The following is a 7,549-nucleotide window of genomic DNA, read 5'->3' as shown; positions in this document are numbered from 1 at the left end:
AGATATTTGAATAGGGACGTGCTACGTCCACCGCTCCCAGCTCTCGCTGGGAGCTACCGTTAGGCAAATTGTATTTTTTTTTCACTTTTTTTACATTTATTTTTTAACACTTTTAAATATTTTTTTTAAAAATAAAAAATACAATATTATTAAAAAAACACCTCCTTAATCACTAAGTAAAAATAATAAAAATAAAAATAAAAAATCACAGCGGTAGAATAGAGCAGTAGAAAGGAGCGGTAAGAGTAGCATTTTCCATTTGAATAACTTAATAAAGGTTGGGGGAAGCGCCATTAATATGAGTTTAGAAAACAATATTTTTGACAGTTAACATGATGAGGTTTTGAGAAACTGATCTTAAGTTGAATGAAACGTTCTTAAGATTCGTGCAAAAAAAAAAAAAAAGTTCTTTCTTTTTTTCTTTTTTTTTTTAAAGGAAGCGTTAAAGCTTGTTCCATTAAATCAGATTTGAAATACATGGGGGAATATCCTCCATAGTAATCATTACATCATAAATGACTAAGGCATCTTGTGCCAATACATGAGCCATCACCTTGCCACTTCTCTTGACATGAGTGACATTCCAAGTAACAAAATTTCTAAGTTTCATCTTGGCTTCAGAGACATACATGCCAAAGCTAGACAGTTGATCCTCCTCTTTCTTCAAAGCTTGGACTATTTGTAGAGAATCCCCTTCAAATATAGTCTTTGTTAACCCCAGGTCCAGTGCAAAGTCCACTGCTAGCAATGCCCCATATGCTTCAGCCAAAGAAGGAAGAGGAAGAAGGCTTTGATTTCTTCTCATTGTTGCTATTATTTTCCCTTTACAATCTCTGACTATTATACCAATTCCAACTTTAGCTCTAGTTTTGTCCACTGCCGCATCCCAATTAAGCTTGTAAAAATGCATATGAGGTGGCTGCCAAACAATAATGTTGCTGTTACTATGTGCTGACGAGCCATTTTTTTGCATTTCCAATTCTTTCATCATTCTCATGTTCTGATTAGTAGCCATGACAACTTGATTAGGATGTCTAAAACCTTGGCTAAAAATGAACTCATTTCTCCTCCACCAAATCTGCTATGCTACCATAACAAATTCTTGAATGCACTCAGAACTCATACTTTCTGCAATAGCTTCAAAAATCTCCAAAAATTCCATATGTGAGAAATGGCCTTTCTGAATGCTCTTGGGACATTGGCTCCAAACATCTCTTGCTGACTCACATTCCCATAAAGTATGTGTTACTGTCTCTTCCTCTATCTCACATATTGGGCACTTTGGATGATCAACAATCTTCCACTTAAAAAGATTTGACTGAGTTGGAAGTGCATTTAAGCAGGCTCGCCACAAAAAAACTTTTTCTCCCGATGTGACTTGTAGATGCCATAGAATTTTCCAAATCTCCTTGAAATTATGACTGCTCGAGGGTTGCCCTTTAAGTGCTTGGTTCATCTCATGATGCATATGATATGCACTTTTGACTGTGAAAAATCCTGAAGAGGTGCCTTTCCATATCAATTGGTCAGGACTAGTAGATGAGCTGATTGGGATTTGAGCAATGATATCTGCATCTTCTTTGTTAAAAATGTGCTCCACAAGCTCCATATTCCATCACTTTTCCCCTAGCTTTATCAGTTCCTGAACTTTAGCATTGCCATCAAGTTGAGAAACTAGGCTGTAAACTGATGGTATGGTCTTTGGTAACAATTTATCTCCCCAAATTCTGACCTCTTCACCAGTGCCAATTCTCCAATAAAAGCCAGGTTCAATCAGTTTCCTTGCTTTAAGCATACTCCTTCATATATATGATGGTTTCTGATGCAATATTGAATTCAGAAAAGAAGTCTCTTGGAAATACTTGGCTTTTAGAACCTGTGAAACTAGAGAAGAGGGGTTATGAATCACTCTCCATCCTTGTTTTGCTAGTAATGCAAGGTTAAAGCCTTCTAAGTCTCAAAAACCCATCCCTCCATCAGCCTTAGATCTTCCCATCTTGCTCCAAGCCACCCAATGAATCTTTCTTTCTGCCTCATATTGCCCCCACCAAAAAGTTGTGCATAATGCTGTTTAAATTTCGAAGGGGTTTGGCAGGGAGCATAAAAATAGACATGTTATATGTTGGGAGAGCTTGCACAACAGCCTTGATGAATATTTCCTTCCCTGCTTGAGATAAAAATTTTTACCCTTTCATTGTTGACTCTCATTCTGACTCTATCCAGGATATCTCTGAAAGATTTCTCTCTTGCTTTGCCAACAACAGTTGGTAAACCAAGATACTTCTCATAAGCCATTGAGGACCTCACTCCTGCAATACTAAGGATGAAATCCTGTGTTGCCTTAGCAGTATTTCTACTAAACTGGATTGAAGTTTTTTCAAGATTCAATCTTTGACCTGAGGCTTCCTCATAAGTTTTCAGGATATTATGCATTTTACCCCATTCTAATGCATTTGCCTTGCAAAATAATAAACTATCATCATCAAAAAACAGGTGGGAAATTCTGATTCTGCCCTTTGCGAAAGGCATTCTTGTAATGACTCCCTCCTATACCCCTTTATTGATCAAAGAGTTCAAAGATTCAGCACACATTATGAAGAGATAAGGTGATAATGGATCACCTTGTCTAATGCCCCTTGAAGGTCTGAATTCACTTTGAGGGACACCATTGACTAGAATGGAGTAAGACACTGATTCCACACACCTCATCACCAACTCTACCCAAGCAACATCAAACCCCATTTTACAGAGAGCAACTCTGAGAAAAGACCACTCTACCCAATCATATGTTTTGCTCATGTCAAGCTTCATTGCCATATACCCTTCCCTTCTTGCCATTTTACAGTTTATTGAATGCAAAGCCTTAAAAGCAACTATTACATTATCCGAGATAAGTCTTCTAGGAATGAAAGTTGATTGGTTCTGAGAAATGATGCTAGGAAGTATCTTCTTGAGCCTGTTTGCTATGACTTTGGAGATAATCTTATATAATACATTAGAAAGAGATATTGGCCTGAAATCAGAAACTTTAATACAGTTCTTCTTTTTCGGAATTAAAGCAATACAAGTATTATTAATGACATCCATGTTGCCTTTTGAATTAAGCACATACAGAACTGATTCACTGACCTGCCTCCCCACCACTTCCCAATTTTGTTGATAGAAGGTTGCTGGATAACCATCAGGTCCAGGTGAGCTCAAGCCATCCATTTGGAACAAAGCTTCTTCAATCTCCTGAGCAATGTAGGGCCTCAACAATGCTTGGTTCATTTCATTTGTGACCTTGGGTCTGGTGGCTGCCAAACATCCATCAATGTTTTGGGGGCTAGCAATCGTGAAAAGCTCCAGGAAGAAAGCTTGGAATTGCTGACATATTGCAGTTGCATTGGAAACTTCCTGACATCTGTCATCAATAAGCTTGCTGATCCTATTGACTTTCCTTCTTTGAGAAGCACATTGGAAGTACTTAGTATTCATGTCTCCTTCGTTAAACCATTTCTATTTTGCTCTTTGTTTCCATTTTAGATTCTCCTCATCCAACAGTTTTTCAATTTCAACTTTCAAACCTTTTATGTTGTCATGCTTGTCTCCCTGATTGCACTGCTATAGTATGTTGATTTAATTCATCTTTTGTTGTATTTCCTTCTTGGTATTACTCACAGCCTGTTTGCTCCACTGCTGTAGTTTAACTTGACATCTCTTCAATCCTTCAGTAGTATAGCTCAGCTTATTAGAAGCTAAACTAGGCCCCTTCCACACATTAGCAATTAACTTGTTACACTCTTCTCTTTGGCCCCAACTAATCTCATATCTGAAAATTTTGGTATGACTGCCTGCACCCTGCTGAGGATTTTCCTTGTCGATGAAAATTGGACAATGGTCAGAACTAAGTGCAGTTAATGAGAGGGTCACTGCTCTAGTGTTCCAAGTAGCCCATTGAGGATTGCATAAGGCTCTGTCTAGCCTCTCTTTAGTGAATTCAGCCCCACCACGATTGTTAGACCAGGTATACTTGTTCCCCACATACCCCATATCACTGAGGTCACAATCCTCCAGTGCCTCTCTAAAGCATTCCATCTGACCATAGGGTCTCAGAGGCCCTCCAAACTTTTCATTAGTGTTGACTATTTCATTAAAATCCCCAACACATAGCCAATCCAAATCATTTGCTGGCTTTAACTTTCTAAGCAACTGCCAACTAACTACCTTTCCTTTTAGCCGTAACAGGGTTTCCATAAAAGCCAATTAAGATCCATGTCTTCCCTTCCATTGAATCCTTAACTTTTAAGGAAATATGCTGCTGAGTGTATGACTCCAGAACTGCATCCACATCCTCCTTCCATAAGAATGCCAAACCTCCACTCAAACCTTTACAATCCACAACAAAACTATTTTCCATAGTCAGAAGCCTCTTGATTTTCTCTACCTTGGATCTTCTATATTTTGTTTCCATTAGGGAAAAAAAATTTGGGATCTTATTCTTCACCAAAAAGTGAAGTTCTCTAACTGTCCGAGGGTTCCCAAGCCCTCGGCAGTTCCAACTTAGGCAACTCATTGCTGTTGGTGGGGCTGAAAACTAGCCTCCACCAAATCTTTAACATAAGTCTTCATTACTACCACTTGATCAGTCTTTTGTTTCTTAATCCCAAAAAGCTCAGAAGCCTCAGCCTCTGCATTTCCCATCCTCCTTTTCCTCTCATCACAATTTTGCATCTGCTCCTTCCTCTCAGTAACATGTTCATCATAAAATTTGTCTCTAGCTCTTCTTTTTCAACTAACTCGTTTCTTTGTGTTTTCCAAAATTTGAGTCTGCTCAGTGAAAAATTGGTCTAGATCATTAATGTGTGATGCCACAGTGGAGTCTGCTAATGTGGCACCAGCTTTGGTCTCTTGCTGATCTCGATTAGAAACTAGAGCCTTAATTTTAGCCTCTTCCTTTTTCTGTGACTCATTCTGATTTAGGAAGTCTGACCCCATTATTAATAGGTAACTCCTCAATTTTGAATAAAGTTTCCTTTCCGAGCCCTCCCATTCTCTCCTTTATTTCTCCCTTAGCTACCTCTCCCCCTGCACACGATTCTCCTCTGACAAGATAATAACACTTTCCTTATGAATACTATTTTCCTTATTGACTTCCTAAAAATCCTCCTGCATAGGATCCTTTCCTTTTGGAGCATCATCCTCTCCACACTGCCCATTCTGCCATGGTTTTCCAGTGGTCTGTTTAGCCCTATCACCTCCCCCTCCATACCTCATTTGACTAAATTTATTAAAAGGAGTGGCAGCAGCATGCAGCCAGGGTCCATATTGGTGACTATCAACATCCTCATTCTAACAGTAAACATTTTTTGACATAACTTATTAATATGCTTGATAACTTCACACTTAAAGCAAAAAGTTGGTAGTCTTTCATACTTGAATGGCAGCCATATTTGGTGACCATCATAATTTAAAAAAGTACCACTCGCCAAAGCTTTGGAGATGTTCACTTCCACTTTGAGTCTCATGAATGACCCTCATCCAATCCCTCATTGATCATCAATAATATCCACCACTTTCCTTGCGCATTCCCCAACCTTCATTCCAACCTCTTTTGTCATACAAGCAAGAGGCATGTTATGAACTTGCATCCAAAAAAATTCCTTCTGAAAAGGAATGGCATTCAAAGATAAGTCACCCTCAAAATCTTGGAGGCACACCAACTATCTATCAAAAGACCAAGGCCTTCCTTGGATGATCTTCTGTCTGTCCTCTTCCTTTTGAAACTTTAACAAAAATTTGTTTTCCCCCACGTCAAAGAATTCTATCCAGCCTAACGTGTTTCATATCTTTGACATGGTCATCTTGAATGCTTCTCAGTTGACAACTTTGTTTGCAATGACCATGGCTAACAAACAGGACCTGCTTCTTTCCTTTGCCTTGTGAAGGGTGGATGACTCCAACTTGACTTCTGAACTCTCCTGCTCAGTAAGGCTAAAACCTTCCCATTACTTTTTCAATTGTTCAGCCATCACCAACTCTTCAGGCAAGGAAGCCCAACATGAGAGACTCTCCTCTAAGCCGAAAGAAAAAACCTCACCCAAGTGAGGACTGCGATCGGGAATTCATAGAGTTACTTCTGTATAACCTCCATAAACCTTCTAGATTTGACTAGGATTACTTACGTACGAATAAGTATTTTTTGTTTATGAAATCAAAATTAAGGATTATTATCTATGTTTGAAAAAAATGTTTCCCAACAATGAAAAAGGCCTTTAAGTCTGACAATTCCTAAATCAACAATCAATCTCATCATGTAGGAAAGCCTATACCAGAAACTATATCTTGATAATTCCAGTGAAAGAAAGGTCGATCTTTCTTGTATACCTGCCCGTTAACCTTTCTCTTTCTTTCTTTGATCGAATCCCTTGGTTTCTTCTTTTAAAAAAGAGTTGTCTTTATATATATGTTTTCCTAACAGTACTTGAACATTAATTGTCTTGAATACTCAATTTTATTTGTGGTCATATTTATTAAAAAGTTCTATTCTTCCATATTCAATATTCCCATGTTCAAGTTGGAACAATCATGTATATGCAATTCAGACATTTGCAAAAAAACCACTTAAAAAATAAACGGTTATTGTTGCTAAGGCGGTGCTCTGGGCGAAAAAAGGCGATTGCTTTAGCAATAAGCAAACGAAGTTCTTCTCTCATCTTATTTTAATAAGGGTGGGGTCTTTCTCTAGTTCATTTCACGAATTGAGAGTGTAGTGATGGAATTCATAGAACATAAATGGAAACAATTACAATTAACCGAGGTGGAGGATACTGCGATTCTTATTGATGAAGCATTTTTACTAGAAGAAACCAAGAAATGAGCATGCAGTCTGGTTGGCAAACTATATTTGGAACGTGTCATCAACAAAGATATTTTGCGCACAACTATGGCAAAAATATGGAAGTTAAGAAGTTATGTTTTGTTAATAGAGATCAATGGCAATCTTTTTGTACTTTTGTTTGAAGAAAATCCAGATATGGAGAAAGTTATGTATGGGAGGCCTTGGCTCTTTGATGCTAGTCCATTTGTGATTAAGCCATTTGATGGTTTAACACCACCAAGTAAGATTCTATTTTTATTTGAGGTTTTTTGGATTCAGTTGTACAATCTGCCATTTGCTTATATAAATGATGGAATAGGCCAAAAGATTGTGGAGACTATTGGGTTGGTTAAGCATATTGATATTCTTGCTGAGGGCTCGGGTTGGGAAAGTTCTTAAGAATACAAATAGAACTCGAGCTTCACAAGCCTATTTCAAGATGCAAGTCCATTAACCTACTGGGGAAGAAAGTCTGAATTCCTATTAAGTATGAAAAGCTTCCTAGATTGTGTTTCAAATGCTGCAGAATTATTCATGGTGCTCAAGGCTGGATGGAAGTTGGTACCTCAAAGGCTGGAAAAATGGACCAGTTTGGAACATGGCTCAAGGTTGATCAAGCCTTAAGACGTCGACCACTATTTGCTGAAGTTCCAAGTCTGGTTATAAGAGTGATAAACCTCAAGTTCCAAG

Source organism: Juglans microcarpa x Juglans regia, chromosome 7D (assembly GCF_004785595.1).
Source record: "Juglans microcarpa x Juglans regia isolate MS1-56 chromosome 7D, Jm3101_v1.0, whole genome shotgun sequence".
Taxonomy (NCBI): domain Eukaryota; kingdom Viridiplantae; phylum Streptophyta; class Magnoliopsida; order Fagales; family Juglandaceae; genus Juglans; species Juglans microcarpa x Juglans regia.
This window is presented reverse-complemented; position numbering follows the sequence as displayed.